The sequence below is a fragment of the Apteryx mantelli genome, chromosome 2, assembly GCF_036417845.1.
Source record: "Apteryx mantelli isolate bAptMan1 chromosome 2, bAptMan1.hap1, whole genome shotgun sequence".
Classification (NCBI taxonomy): Eukaryota; Metazoa; Chordata; class Aves; order Apterygiformes; family Apterygidae; genus Apteryx; species Apteryx mantelli.
Genome location: NC_089979.1, coordinates 62,053,209 through 62,069,450, shown reverse-complemented (window position 1 = coordinate 62,069,450; position 16,242 = coordinate 62,053,209). Strand labels below are relative to the sequence as shown.

Here is a 16,242-nt window from a genome sequence, read left to right as displayed (position 1 = left end):
AAGGGGCTTGTTTCCAGCTGAAATCTAGAAAAGAAAAATATTTATGTTAAAAAATATTAAAGAGTCAATAAAATAATCTTCAAGCAGTGGAAGTCCTATTATTTGGAGAGCTTTTGAAGGGAAGTGCATATTAATCACAAGAATTACTATTTACTAATTGCTAATTACAATTTTAAAGATCTATATTTTAAAGGCTGAAGAATATAAGTAACTATAATTGCAACAGTAATTTCCTTCACTTAGACACATTAATCAAAACAGTTTCTTCCTATAACATATACTAGAGATCAAACATAAGATATAATCTTGACTAAAGTACGTCCTATGACCCATGTTATATAAAGATGAGATAGGATATGATAATGGCCTAACAGAATTAATATTTATGTGAAAAATAGTTGGAAAAAATTTTTTTTGCTCAAATGAAATGTATCTTTCTGGCATTATAAGTCTTTCCTGGAAAAAATTCTCTTTGAAGTCTCATTTAATATTACTCCCACTTCTTAGGAGAGATGAAAAGACATGATGAAGAAAACAAATGATAATTTTGATGTTAACGCTTCTGCATTAGTTCTGTAATTGGCCTTTCTTGAATGAGTCAAACTCACCTCATATTCCATTTTGACAAAAAAACTACCCTTCATAGACTACACCTCACTTTTTTTATATCCAGTCGCCATGGGAAAAGATCCCTGGATGCAAGGTCAACTGGTGGAGTTTAGACTGCTTACAGCAAGTCTCATCTATTGCAGAAGTCATTTCCACAATGTGTAGCATTTGGTACAATCTTTACGTCATCATATATCTTACAGGCCTTTGCATATGCCAGCCACAGACTTCTAGTATGCAAGATGCAAAACTTACCAGCCCTTTGCAAGAATTATGACCATGTTACGTTACCAGCTTACATTACTAGTCACTTTTGTTTAACACTTTTTGCCAGAACATGCTCTCACCACAGCTCTGTTGTGCCTAACTTCTTTTGCTCCAGAGGCTTTTGCTGGGTTTGAATTTATTGCTTATGTTCATACTAGACAGCCTCTGATGCACTATCTACCCCTTCTGCTGGTCTATCTCTTTCTTCAGTCATAACAGACTATCAAGGAAGATATTGAATGCTACACCAGCTGCATGTATAGATTCAGGTTTCACACAGGGCCTGGCCAGCATCCTCTTCCCGGACACAGAGCCAGCCTGAAAGGAGTCTGAGCACTGCCCTAGCTCACAGCAAATGAGAATTACCTGCTCTGAATGCAGCAGCCATTGTGAGTCAACCTTAGGCCAGCAGGATGCCTCAACTGAGCTCTTAACACCTGCAAGGACTTCCTGGAGTGTGCATTTGGCTGCCAGTGGGATATCAAAGACCAAAATGAGCTGACTGTGGAGAAAGAACAACGTGGAAGCACTACTATAGGGCATGGGACAATCTCATGTCTGTGACTTTTATAAAAGAAAGCGGAATCTGCTGCATTGGGGATACCAGATGATTGGGGCTGAGATGACGGTCTGGAATAAACAAAAGATGAGATAGGTTGAGGATTGCTACTTGTGATTGCTACTTCATCTGAGCAAGGCCATTTAAGGCCAATAAACTCTATTTTTGCCAGCTCTGTGTGTGAATGCTGAGAAGATGCGAAAGGAAAAAGGGTTGTCTGGATGGGGTGTGAGACATCCTTTCTGGAAGTGGCGGAACTTCCGTTGCCTTGTACTAGAAGGTTGGAAGGACCTTAAGAATGTGTGAAACCCCACAGGGACAGCTGGCAGAGCCACTCCTCATCAGAAGTCTCACTTTCTGGAGTGTGTTTGCCACGGCCACATGTTGCACCCTTGTCAGGCATGGCTTACAGGATTCTGCGTGGCGTGGCGAGGAGCCTGTGTGGGAGTACACACTGGCCACAGCTGACTCATCTGCTGCAGCTGCCACTGGATGCAGATGCTGTCTCCACGGTACATGTTTCCTGTTTAATACTACCCACTATCACACAGTATTTGTCCCCTTCCTCTCTCTACCAGGATAAGGATTTTTGACATTTCCAAGAGCTAGCTTCTGAATTCAGCCGGAGTATTTTATGATATGATATTTATCAGATATTGGAAACTATTAATAATTTTTAGATGAAAGATCTCACAATGAAGTTTGTTCCAGTAGCCATAGAATTTCAATTTTCTCTTACAAAAGTATCTAGTTTTAAAAAATACAACTAGCAGAAGAAAAATGTTTTCCAATATAAATTATAAGCACATTGGAAAAGAGCTTCCAGGGACTTCTGCTTTGTAAAGAGCTTATATCCTTGGCTAAATTTTAACCAGACACCTAAGTTTAAAGCTTATAGCTGCAGAGCTATAAGCAATCTAGACATCTTTTAATTGTACTTTTTTTACATCCCATAACTTGTTATTTCACTATCAGTTACATAACATGACATGTCAATATAAGCAAGATTTGTCAACCAGGAAGAAACTTAGAATTACCCATTTTAATGAAAGGCGGAAACACTCACATTTTTTTCCTAGAAAAGTTAATTTTATCCAAAATGTATTTCTGAAAGTTGACCTTGAATTAAGTGGACACAAAATCAGTCTGAATGAAAAAGTAATTATTACACTGTGTTACTCGCTTAATCAGCCTATCACTATTTTTCTTTTTTCCTTATGAGGCGCTCTTTTTTTTTTTCTCCTCCCTCTGTGAAGAGGGAGGAAGTGACAATTATTTTTTGAATTGCTGAGAGCTATTTTCATGTTTCCTGAAAATTTCAGCAGTGGTGTCTACTTGTAAAGAGAAGCACTCATCATCTATTGGCAGACAATGTCAGCCAAGAAGCTGCTCATCATTACACAAGGTATTCAGCCTCTTTAAGGTAAATCCCTTTTTGGCTGTTTTCCTGGAATAGGGAGTGCTAAGCAGAGGAGAATAGAAGAAAAAGTGAATATCAGCTTCACGGCCGTGAGGATAGTTCCTAGAATTAGCCGTCCTGAATTTTACCAGCCCTGGGAGAACAGACTGATATGTCATTCCTCTTTCTTAAAAGGTAATACCAATGGTATTAAGGAACAACAGAAAATCTAAAGGACCCTACCAAATTAAAAAAAAAAAAAAACTAACAAAACAAAACCAGGTTTCTTTCATGCTTATTGATTTCCTCTATTAAATCAAAATCGGGCTTCACATCTAGCGCTTTAAATATTTCTGTGACATTTTTGATGGCAAAAGCAGACTGGCTCTAGGATGTTGCTTATAATCAATTAAATTTCTGTTTCTAATATGTTGGAAAAATGCCATCGAGCTCAGTAGCAAACTAGCTAATATTTCAAATGTGCCTAAAATGTAGATATTTGAAGACAGATTTCTATTTAGATTGCTTTTTAGAGCTTTGTGAAAACAAAAAATGAATATTCCCCATAACAAATCATTTAATATTTCAAATAAATAGTAAAATTTATTAAACGAGTAATCATTTTTATCAGTTCTTTTTGTAGCATAATGCAAAGACCATAGAAATCTGAGGAATGTTTTTTGCACTGACTTTAAATGATTTTGAAACAGATTTAGTAAAGCTATGTGGAAAAAAATCTAGATATCAATCTTCTTTGTTTGATTTTTCATTTTTTATCTTTTTCAAATTATAAGCTTATCATGAAAGTTCAATTGTTTTCTACCTATGTACTGCTCTTCCTTTAAGCAAAAGGGTTTTTTTATGTTACTCTAGGAAAAGAACAGGCTAGTGAGTATGAAGATAACTAAATATTTTCAAATAAGTTGTGTCTTAAAGGTTTTAAAACTTCAAAACATGCTATCCAAAGAAATGACACTTTGTCTAAATCTGCTACTGCTGAATTTTTCTTGCCAAATTTTCATATATGACCATAAAAACTTGAAGAGAACTCTGTGGTACAATCAGGATTATGAGGGGCCTGAAAGTAATGAAAATATTTTGATAGTTCAATACCTAATTTAAGCAATACACTTATGGTCTTGATCCAAAATCTCTTGCAATAGGAATTTTTCTGTTGACTTAAATGAAAACTGTATGAAGTGTGTGATAAACTTATGATTAGCTATTGAAAAAGTCAAAATTATTGGACAAAACAAAATGCCAAATTCAGCAAATTCCATATACATAGAAATAACTTTTAACACCTGTGTGGTCCCACTGATTTCAGAAGAGTTAATCCTTTTACAATTAGTCTCCATTCATGAACCTCTCTGAAAGCTAGGCCAACATTTACCTTGAAGGGTTGAAGGGTAGATGTGATATTGCTGTATAGTCTACTACTTAAGTTCATAGTATTTAGTCCAGAGATAACTGGATGGCTAAGACAATGTGGGAACTTTGTGATGCATTTATTGCTATACATCTGTGCATAGCTATGTGCTATGACTGCACATTCAAAATAAAGTCCCATCTTTACTGACCCACTAAAGCTGAAGGGGTTAATCTCTATTTTGTGAGGAAATAAAACATGGGTTTGTGCAAAACAAGTTATCCAGAATTGGACTAGCCAAAAATCTGGGATAATTTGCCTTTTAAAGACCTTGGAAACAAATGGGCCACTGAGATTGCAAGCATTTTTAAAAAGGTTTTACTTTTAGATAGGTTTTACTGCAGCTGAACATAAGATGCAGAGACAAGATGTATTCCAGAAGTACTTGTCATGCTGGGTCTACAGTTTTAGTGAAGTGCCCTCCATTTTAAGCTTAACTTGATCAGGGATTTTACAAGCTGCATTTCAGCTAACCAGCAGATGATTGCTTTCATAGAAAAGATTATCAACATTGCTGTGATTTCTTAGGATATGACATTTCCCTTCCAGAAATTCCCTACAGGAGTTAAGCTAAATTTGAAGAAGCTATGCAGACAAGGAGGGGTACTCCTTGTCCAAAGGTTCAAACCTTCAGCAGAAGTATCTCCACCATAAAAGGCCACTAAGAAATATAATACTGAAATGTATTATTAAAATAATGAAACAACTGTTTTAGATTTCTCAGGAATAGTATTCTGTCAGAATTGAAGTTTCCAGGCACACAGACTTTCTTGCCTCAGTTCTTTCCTCAGCTGAGCTATCCTTAAGCCATCTATTTTTGACTAAAGCCATAATAATCAAACTTTCATGGAACAAAACCTTCCAAAAAACATTCACTGTATGGTGATATTTCTGTATAATGCAGTAGTCTAAGAGTCAACTTTTTAGGTCAATGTAAAATTCTGTTGCAATCCAAAGCAAAGAAATGGCACGATGCTCCTGCATTCCCAGCTATACTCACATTCAAAACTATCAATAATCAAATTAATTTTTTTTTTTTGGTGCATGACATTTTGTTCCTAGTTTCAGCATTTTAAGTCATTGTTTCAAATTGTTTTATGCAAACTTTAAAGTATTGTTCTGCAATTTTTCCTTTTAGGAATTTTTGTTTCAAGCCATATATTTAAGTGGAAAACATACTGTGGCAAAAGCTCTGGAATTTAAGTTATAAGGGACATATGAGGTTGAAATTCAAATCTATTCTATAGTAATAATTGTGGTGTAGCTGGGCATCAGGATTGGGCCTCTGTAAACACCCAGTGCACTTAAGTCATTAATTCCCTGAGTGATGCAGGAGCTCCCCAGGTGGTGTTTGCATAGGTGAGACAGTGGGCTCACTTGAGACAATGGACCCACTTGAGACAAGGTGATTGACTGAACTCCCAGCCACCTTCACAACAAAATATTTGACTAATTGCTGCATGAGCTCTCCAGGTAAGAATTCTGGAAGGGTCTAAAGATTGCCCCAGGCAGCTCCTGCTGCGCATAGACCAATTTGTACGTTTGAATGTGGCAATAAACATCCTGGGTGGGGAATCTGGCTGTCCTAGAGCACTTCAGGTGGTTCCTGCTGCAGAGTTGACCAACCTATACATAATTGTGAATAGTAGAAACTGTTACTGTAGATGCAGAAATCATCATGTAAGACAGTCAGGAGATGTTTTGTATGTAGATTAAGACAATCAATACTGGTGAATTATGCATGTTGCTGGAGTGGTCATATAGGACCATGGCCAGCTGGAATATATATGAACTGAGCAGAAGAGGAGATAGGGGAGTTTCTTCTGATCCAGCTGAAAATGCTGCTACAAGGACCCTTGCAGTGAAGACTTCCATTACCATCCAGACAAAAAACAACTGTCCTGTTTGAGAGATTTAATGTCCTGTGTAACATTATCCTATGCAACTATTCCAGTCAGCTAGAGGGTTTTTTAAAACTGCGTGAGTGTCTATGCAACAGTATGGAGTTTTAATTAGGAAGAGCTGAAGTTAAATTTTACTTCTGTTTCTTTGAAAAAAAGTGATTGGAAAAAAATTTGGATAAAATTGTAACTGAAAAACAAACAACTCAGCCCTAAATGTACTGTCTGGTGTTGGTTCTTCTTCTGTCTAGAAAACAATCTTTCTTTATGTTTAAATGCATTTTCTGATCATAAGAAGCCTTCACAATTTGCTATCTTGATTTTATTTTGAAAAATCCTTAACAATACACATATAATTAAATTAATCCCTTTAGCTTATATTATGATATATTTATGTTGTAGGAAATGTTGCAGCAACTCACTTCATATTCCCTAATTAACACACAAGTGACTTCAGTTAAACATCAGTCAAAGCATTGCTACATGCGGTATTCTAGATGTAGGGCAAGTGAAGAGAGAGCAGGGTCTCTCATTTCAATGACCTTCTCAGCAGCTGGATAAGCTTTCATCAACGTGCTCATTAGTAACATCTGACTGATTGACTAGGTTACCCCAAATAGAGGAGCAAAAGCCAAACATCATTTGCATATTATATTAATGATATTCATAAACCACCATTTGGTGTTCCTATGGGAAGTATCAGAACAGAATTTGGTTGCTTTTGTATTCGCAAGTTGTTGCAAAGAAAACAGCAATGATTAGCTCTAATATTTTAGGGCTACAATTTATTTATATTTTGCCATGAATGAAAGCCATAACCATATAAGAAAAAAATCAGCCTCTGGACACTGTGTGTAGGAAAATAAATTAGCCGATGAATAAAGCAAACCCAAACAATATTCTACTTCATCTAAAAGTTTAGGTTAAGATATCTGTATTGCATAAGCCTGCGGAGATCAAATGACTTTTCTAGCTGGCTCAAAAGCAATAAAAATACGTAATTTGCTTTAAAATCACAAACTCATAAAATCACAAGCCCAGAGGGAGCTCAGGAAGTTATGTACGATCATTGTATAATCAAATTCTAAAACACAGATTATAAATTTATTTTCTCAGATTACAACATTGAGCATAAATTCACAGTCCTGGGAGGAGAAGGCCGAGAGAGTCTTGATTCGTTCCTTATTTCCTTTTGCTCTGTAAGGGAACAAGCTGTAACCTGAGCACCTTGTTACCGCTCACTTACCAGCTCATCGGTGCTACCAGTGTATGGCATGAGGAAAAGAGAAGGAAACCAAGATTCTTCTTCCTTCCTTATTTCTTTCTTTCTCAAAAGTATAAATGGACCAAAAGCATTTCATCCCCTTACATATCCTCCTTTAACTGTTAGCAGTGCTGTTATTGGGAAACCAAAGAGAATATACGTGTTTTCACTCTGTGCAACGGTAAATTCAGACCTGGGCGAAAGTCGGGAAGCTTCCCAGTGCAAATTAAACAGCATTGACCTTCTGTACACTCTGCTACCAGTTCAAGCCCTTCTGGTGACCACTTTAGGAGAGGGAAGGAAAGTAAATAATTTAAATAATATATTACCCTGAAAGAAAAATTCAGCGCTACTTATGGTCACAAAAGTAATGCTTTTTGGTATACTTAAAAACAAGCAGGAAGAACTAGAACAGAAACAAAATTTCAGATGTGTTTAATCTAAAATCAATCCTTTATTTACAGCTTTTAAAGCTATTCAGACAGACATGTTCTGAGACCCCCCCCCGGGCTCCCCCCGCCCAGCCCCGCCGTGACCCGGCCCCTGCTCGGCCCCGCGGCGGTGCCCGACGCCCCCCGGGGCTGCTGCTGCCCCGGCTCCCACGGGGCCCTGCGCCCTCGGGGCGGGGGGACGGGCCCGGCGGCCGGGCAAAGGAGGAGCAAATCTCTGTATGTTCCCTGTCTATAACACTACCTCGTTATTATGCTACCTTTTTTTTTTTTTTTTTTTTTTGATGAAGCTTGGAGTTTTGCTGCAATTTTTCGCTGTGGGCGTATGAAAGAACAAGGTATTTACATGAAGAGAAAGTAAATAAAGATGGATCTTAACTAGGCAAAAAGAGAAGATCTAAACTAATGATCCCAAAGTAAGGAATAGACTAAGGCGTTGAGTGAGACATTGAGCTACTAATGAGCATTTACTGTACATTCAGTAGTTGTCATATATTGCACTTCCTTTTTCAGCGTATTGATAGGCTTAATGAAGAAAAGGCAAAGCCCTGCTTTCTGGGTCTTTTTGGTGTTTAATTCAGGGCCCTTGAGCTTTGCAGTTGTCGTGGAAAACTCAAGTACATAAAACCAAAGAAACTTGATTAAATCCCTGAGGACCTGATCTCTTACATTTACTGCTTATGTAACTTTGCACTAATTACATGACAGTTGAGCTTGTCATTTGTAAGTGCTATATTAATGTTCGATACCTACACTTTTAACAATCTATTGGTATCTAATTAGCAGAGAACCTGTCTTCCTAAATCTGAATTAGATGCTTATTGGTGACATCTACTCTAAAGTTGTTTCAAATCTAAGAGCTCATACTTAGTGTTAAATATGTGTATTGATATTTTACTGATTATAGCTGTATTTTTATACATCAATTAAGGACCTAAACTCAAGATGGTAAATTAGCAGAGTACATCAGTAAAAAGGGATTAATATATTTCACTATCTGTTTAGTCCTACTTCTTTTCCAGTAAAGTTTTATCTTTATTTCCTGTATGTCCTTAAGCCTTAAAAGGAATTTTTGATAGTGTTGTCTGAACCTTGTACAATATCTTATATAAATGCAATTGTCTTTGAAACCACCATCCCAATCTTAATGGATATTAAGATTTTTATAGTTTAGCCTATGTTCCCCAACAGGTGTACACAGCAAAGCAAAGCCTAAAATATGTGTACTACTATGCTTCTAATGTGTAATTAGTAAATGTGGTATAAAATTTAGCATTTCCTAACATATTGCTGTCAAAAGAAGATTAGGAAAACACTGAAAACTACTAAGGATTTCATTATGGTTTCAAAATTGAGGGGCTACACTGTATTCATAAAACACATCTACTTAGATAATTACTATTTTTCAGTTTTTATATCACTGTGAGACACAGGGGACATCTGCAGTACATAATAGTATATTTATGCATTTCTGGACGCTACATCAACTCAAGTTTTGAAAACATGGTCACATAAATTATCACACTTAAGGATGAATTAGTATAATTTATATCAGCATGTGCTGAACTCCGTCTTCCTTTTTCCTATGTAAGTAGAGCAGTTGAATGGTTTTCCTATATGTGTCATGACAATGTTCTATTCTACAGAAGTAAACCACATCCCAGCCAAAACTGAACAAAAAAAGGTGTGTTTCAGTTTCAATATAAATAAGATCTGTTTTTACTAATCCTTAGCAAAGTTTTTATTTGGTGCCTTCACTTGTCAAGATAGGAGGAAAAAAATGGAATATATGACTTCCTTGGAAGAGCAAAAAATAAACTGTGAGAAACAAAAGATACAAAAAAGTTATCTTCCAGGTTTCTTACAGTCCAAATGGCAAGTTTTTATTGCAAGTCAAGTTTGAGGATGGGAGGGGGGGCGATTGCCCTATACCTAACTTGTCAAATTTTTGTAGACCATGCAACAAGTAGTCTTCTCAATAGACTGACTTAATGATAACTTCTGGTTACCCAAGCTGAGCGCCATTTGGTATTTCGAAGGAGCTGAGGAAGTTTATTTCAACTGACAAGGCAGTTCTTGTGAATTCTGCATATATGATCTGGAGCCTTGCTGCTGTAAGCTGCTCCACAGCTGCTCCTTGTGCATTACCTCTCCCAGCAGAGCTGAGATGGTCAGAAACCCTATGTGGAAGGAGAATGCTGTCAAACTTCCTTGAGTGCAGGGAGAGTGGATGTACCAAATCAAAGCATGGATTTGTATGTACAAGATGTGGGGGCTACTTTTGCACAAGAAAAGTCTCCTTTGTTTTTAGGAAGCAGTTTCACATATGAACACTAAACTATGCCAGTATGAAGGCAGTGTTGGGTCACCCTAATGTAATGCTGCTGCATAGGGTCACCAGATGTGACGTCCCTTTGTCATCAGAGTTTGTTACGTTTTGTATTGTCGAAGAACAGTAAAAGTTCATGTTGAGGAAGTCTCTCCTTTGCAAGAAAGATTGTCCTCTTTCAAGAAAAGCTAACATACTGAGAGACAGATGTACAATAAGGTTTATCACAGCAGCAGCATCCTACCGTGTGGCTGGCAGAGCAGCAAAACAGCTACGGGTAGTAGGATTCATTAATGGTTTAAAACTCATCAGAATTGCACAACAGTCAACTCTCCATTGACTGCTACTCTCCCAGCTAGGGTAAAAGGGGATTAGGATGATGAAAGCACCTGGAAATCCAAGTACTGTGATGTGCAATACACAGAAAACAACATGATTTTCAGCCAGTGTCTTTCAAATAGCCTGGCACTAAGCTGATTACCAGTAAGTCCTACTTATTGAGACTGACTCCGTGCCATCCCTCTTTGCAACTCTTTCCCCATGCTCTCCAGGGTTCACAGTGACGTGAAGACCTATGGCCTGTGCTGTCTCTCTACTTCCACAAGGCTCTGTACCAAAATAGCCCTTGTGAATCCACAGCACTGGGAAGAGTGGTACAGTGACCAAGCAGCTCAGGGCTAAAGCTGAATAAAAACAAATATGCTCTGAAAAACATGACTTAACTCACTGATGTCCTTGAATTATTTTTCTTGGTGTTCCACGGTTAAAGCATTGAACTAGCTCAAGTCTACAAGCGATTTGTAAGCTTGCACACAACAGCAAAAGGATACAACTTGGAGAAGTGTGTAGAATATTTCAAGTACAAAGGAAGGTTCATGCTTTCTGAATGTTCATATAATTTTCATATTACACAGGTATATGGTAGCATTTTTTTGTGAGATAAAGGAAAAGAAAAGACTGAAAATTTCATAAATGTCAGAATTAGGTAGAACCTCTCTGTTCTGCCTGTGTAAAACTGTTAACAACGAAAAGAACAAACTAATTTTAAAGTCAGAGAGTCATACATCCTTGCTACGTAGTCCACAGTTAGTGCTGAGTAAAGAACAGTTTATTTGACTTAAAAATACACCAACAGACAAAAAATGGCTGCTGCTTTGGTCAAAGCATTATATCACCAAATCTGTTATGACCAGATTATGTTAATTTTGTAATTTAAGCAATGAGAACTCCAGATTTAGATTTTACAGTTCAAGCTGTAAAATCGGGCTGCTTTTGTTTGCATGCTTAACTGATTGATTTTCTTTTTTAAAAGGAGATAATTGATTTAAAATGGTTCATCTAATGACTTTTTTTTTTCCTATGTGGTGAGATTGTCACACTATAAACAGCTGATCTTAGTGTGCTTGACCCTACTCCCACTTCATAGTACTTTAGGGCCAAATCCTGTGATCCATAATTACAATGAAAATTACAATGAATCAAATGGATATGCCAAAGAAGGACCATAATTTAAAAAAAAGGAAAAAATATTCAACTTAAAATTATGTTCTTAAACTCATTCATTTCACTTACAGAAAGAAGCCATATTGTCACAAGTGTAAAAGCCCTTTGATTCTCCTTCTCTTGGATGGAGTTTGATAGGAGTCAGTATTCCTGAAAAATCCATCTATATTTAGGAACAGAGGAGAGATCCAGTTCTGAAACTTTATTTAAACTGACATTAAAAATCTGCATCAGGCATAAGGTAATTATTTCAAGTACCAAGGTGATAGTTTACCAAGGTGATAGCATTAACTATTACATTCCATTGCTGATGTCCCAATTTCTATATTTATGAGAAAAGAGATGCCAAGGTTTTCTTTGGAATATTGTAATATTTTTGTGCATATAAATAAATGTGAAGAGAAATCAAACAAGAAACAGTTAAGCGCTTGAACCCAACAGTCTCTTAGAATACCATACGATTTCCATCTCTGTTGGAGACACAGCAGTCTTCCTATTCTGTTTCTGTTTATATGCATAACTGAAAGGAATCATGCTAATGATAATTATATTCCAAATTATGCAATAATAACATTCTGCCAAACAAATTACGTACCATAGTCTGCCAATCAAGTATAATTCACATGAAATCAGGAAAAACTTCATAATTTTTTGTTAAGCTCATAATTTTTTGATTTGAAAGCATTATTAAAGCTCTCCTGTCAAAGGTCACATAACACAATGGAGACCAGTTTCTGGTTCACAGAGTGTACTGTCATTGACATACTACCTGCCTTTACCCAGTAAGCTGATTTCAGTCATAAAGTAGGTGGTATTTTGTGGCGGATGAATGGCACGGACTCAGGGAGGGGTTGCGTCCTGAGACCTTTATTGTTTATTTCTGAGCATATTTAAAAAGTTAGCTGCTTCAGTGGTTTCACAGACACACTTTGCTAGGCCAATCATCGTGCAGATTATGTCACAGGGAGCCAATCATTGCACCGATCACGCACGCAGCGGTCGCGCCTTGTACCTTGCTGCTTGTTTGGAAAGGCTGTCTTGCCCTTAACCTTGGTTCCCACTGGCTTCTGCTGGTTTATCTGTACTTTCTCGGGATGTATCATTCCCAGCTGCACCGGTGTCCTTGGGTACGTTTGTCTGAGGCTCCTGTTGCTTGCTGCTTGCAACTTTCCACCAGTTTAACCCTGTCATGACCCTCCACAGTATTTTTTTAAATACCTATTGAAGTTTGTCTTATAGACGTACTCTCATAAAACAGACAGAATTTGTAGAACAATTTCATCTTCCTCTTTTTCACACAAAAACAGAACCCTTGAATTGTCTGAAGTTAACCTGTTTTGTTTTAATCAGTGATAGTAGTATCTCTTACTGTGATATTAATTAATATTTCTTATGAGACCTGGTTCCATATGCTCCATGACTTTGCCATAAAATTTAACCAGCCAAGCTCAGACTGACATTGGTCAGATGAACAGATGTTTCTGAATAGCAAGTGGAATTTGGTGGAAAGTGAGGCAGGAGAAGGACAAGCTGATAGAGCAATGCATCCAGGGGCTGGGGGCAGCAGGGAGGATAGAAGTTCCATTAATGCAGCTTCTGGTGTTTAATAATGAAAAAGCCTGTGTCTGCTGAAACAAACTTGACCTTCATAACTCCTTATCATGGCATAGAAGTGAAAAACATTTTCAGATGTTCCTAGCATGTTTCAACAGGTTTTACTGAAACTCTGTAACTTTTTTCCTCTGGGTATACAGTTAAATCTTTGGTTAATAACTTTATATGTGTATGTGAAACTTTTTTTTTTTTTCAAATAAAAATGATACAGAAAGCATTGTTCCAGTATGGCATAGAAGAGAAGGCTTTAACTAGCAGGACATAGGCACAAACATTTCATTACAGGATTTCCCTCCTTAACACAGCTGAAAAAGCGGTCTAGATCAAATGAATGCATCTCACAAGATAAATTCTCTGTGATGGTAAGAAGTGCCAATATTTGTTCACATAGTCTACTTCTGTCTTAAGTAGAAGGCAGCCCATCAGTATCTATGGGCTTTTGTAATTCCACTACGTCTAAAATAAGGCTGTGCCTTCCATATTTACTAATTGCATTGAAAAATCCTTTTCCCCTCCCCCCCAAAATTGCTCATGAAATTTAGATACTGAAATAGGCATTTGCTTATACACCAGAGGATAGAACCAAAACAGCATAACCATTACCTGTTTATTCATAAAGATTGGTTCAGGTCATAAGTTAAAAAAAAAAAAGTAGTTGAAAAAATGTTACTGTTAGTCTTTGTACTGAAAAATCAATACATTTTCAGCTTCCAGAAATGTAATGTTTGTCCTGTGGGTAATTTTTTAAAGAAAGGATGGTATTTTGAGTCAATATGCATGATATATATATATATATAATTACTGTACATTTTCAGTTTTGCAGAGCACACTTAGGATACTTCCGATGTTGATTTCTAAATATGTGTGCAGATCCCAGCAGAGTAATTCAGAGCCCTGAATGAGCAGATGGAACAGAGAAGATACCTCTATGTCTCTCTAGCTTCTCAAGAGCATGAAGAGTAGACTTAAATAGTGAGCAGAAGTACACTTTATCATCTACTGTTTCATTTTACTAGTTGCTTTCTGAAATAATCTTCTGTATTACAACTGGTTTATATAGTACTCTAACACTAAGAAAATCTCTTCTTACCAGTGTCCCCCAAAATCTGGCCATTATGACTTAGCTAAAAAGTGCTCACAGTCTGCCATGTTTCACTTTAAGCTATCAGTCTTCTTTAATAAAACTTCCTTTCCACTTCTCACCTTAGCTCTCATAGACAGCCCATTGGAGAACAGTTCCTCTTGCTTAACAAGTTGATTAATGAAACAAGTTTTATTTTTTTCTCCTCTCATTATTTTTTCCCTTACCTCTCTCATGTCAGACACTGAACTGAATACTGTCATTTCCATCAGGAACCCACTGCACAGATATTATTCAGAGATGTCTTTGGAAGTCCACCTACACAATCACTTTCTTACCAGAACACTGCTGAACCTCACATATTCTCTCTTTCTGTCTGTCTTCACACATTCACCTTAATACTGACTGTCTCATTTCCAGTGCATAGCCAAAATATTTTAAACAACTCTAATCTTTATTAGTGGCTTCAGCTTACAACTCTATTATATTTGGATTTGTTTGCAGTCAGGAAATTAGAGAACAAGGATCTCTGAATAAATAAAATATAATGGTCTCAACTTTCAATGAGTTGATGTTAAGAAGTATTTTTTTTCAAAGGGAATGATTACATTCACAGAAATGTGCACACAGGACAAAATCTTTGGGCTTACTGGCAAGCTACTGTACAGATATCTATGTCTTACATCTATTAGGACTTGTCAGAAGACAGAAGAAGATAAGTAATTTACTTAGGCCAAAAGTTGAATAATAATGCTGGATTTCAGGAGACCCTACTTTCAGGAGGCTGTATTCATGTCTTCCTTCTTTCTCCAAGCTAAACAATCCCAATTCATTTGATCTCTCTTCGTGCATCACATTTCTTAGACCTCTGATCATTCTCACTGACCAACTAGGACAAAGTCTTCCAGCTCAGACATTGGCAGTGTTAAGCAGAGCCGAGGACCACGTGTTCCAGTGTTTTCACTTTTCTGCAACAGCATGGTATTGACTCAGGTCCAAGTCTGCAATCCATTATCATCCCCCTACCCTTTCCTGGAGAACAGCTGCCTAATCTGCTGTTGCCTTTCCTTGCATCATTCTGTAATGTTTATGATTAGCATAGCATACCTCTTCGATCACTGCCTAGGGAACCTGGGACAGGAGATGCTTATGCTAACACGGTACCCTGCCTTTTCCATGTAAAAATTTGAGATATTAATCTTGCATGGTAGGAAAATCCATGTTAGGAAAATTCTTCATTTTCCACTAACAGAGCATGATAACAATCAATTACAGTTGAAGTACAGAGACAGTATTCATGGGGTTTTTTTCTTCTTTTTTTTTAATGAACATATCAAGCTATCTTACTCAAAGCAAATGTCAATGACAAAAGAATAAAATTCCCAAGTCTTGCCTAGGTCATCAGTAGTACCAGTAATAACTATGAATTTTGGCTTTTCAAGACCATTGTCACTGCAATAATATCCCAAGATAATGTTCCTTGGTCTCTTGCAGAAAGAAATACAACTAAAATAAGAAATATGTGAAAATATTAAAAGGGATTTTGGAGAATCACAAGAAATAATGAAAACTGAATAGCTTTTGTCATTAGCAACTGGCTTGTAAAATTAGGGAAAGAAGTTCTCCACATACTTTTGATTTTAAATACTGACTGTCATTAATCAAAACACATTGTACTCCGTCACCCCTGTGTGGATTCCAGTAGGATATGATACAGCTTATACTAATTGCATGCACAACAACACAGCTTCGGTGAATTGCCACATTCCTGTGAGACCAGAATCATTTTACAATATACAGAATGACACTGCAAACAACAACACTTCAGTAAATTTTTA

General features: G+C 37.0%; 1 long non-coding RNA gene across 2 annotated transcripts in view; it reads right to left on the bottom strand.

The window, feature by feature from the left end:
• Positions 1 to 16,242, bottom strand: part of LOC106482791 (uncharacterized) — a 62,838-nt gene that overhangs the window by 13,909 nt on the left and 32,687 nt on the right. The window contains exon 1 of one of the 2 annotated variants that reach the window (XR_001292233.1): positions 11,779 to 11,854. The exons of the other annotated variant lie outside the window; for it this stretch is intronic. This is a non-coding gene — a long non-coding RNA (uncharacterized lncRNA). Of the gene's footprint in view, positions 1 to 11,778; positions 11,855 to 16,242 lie in introns of those variants that run through there. 2 annotated transcript variants of the gene reach the window in all.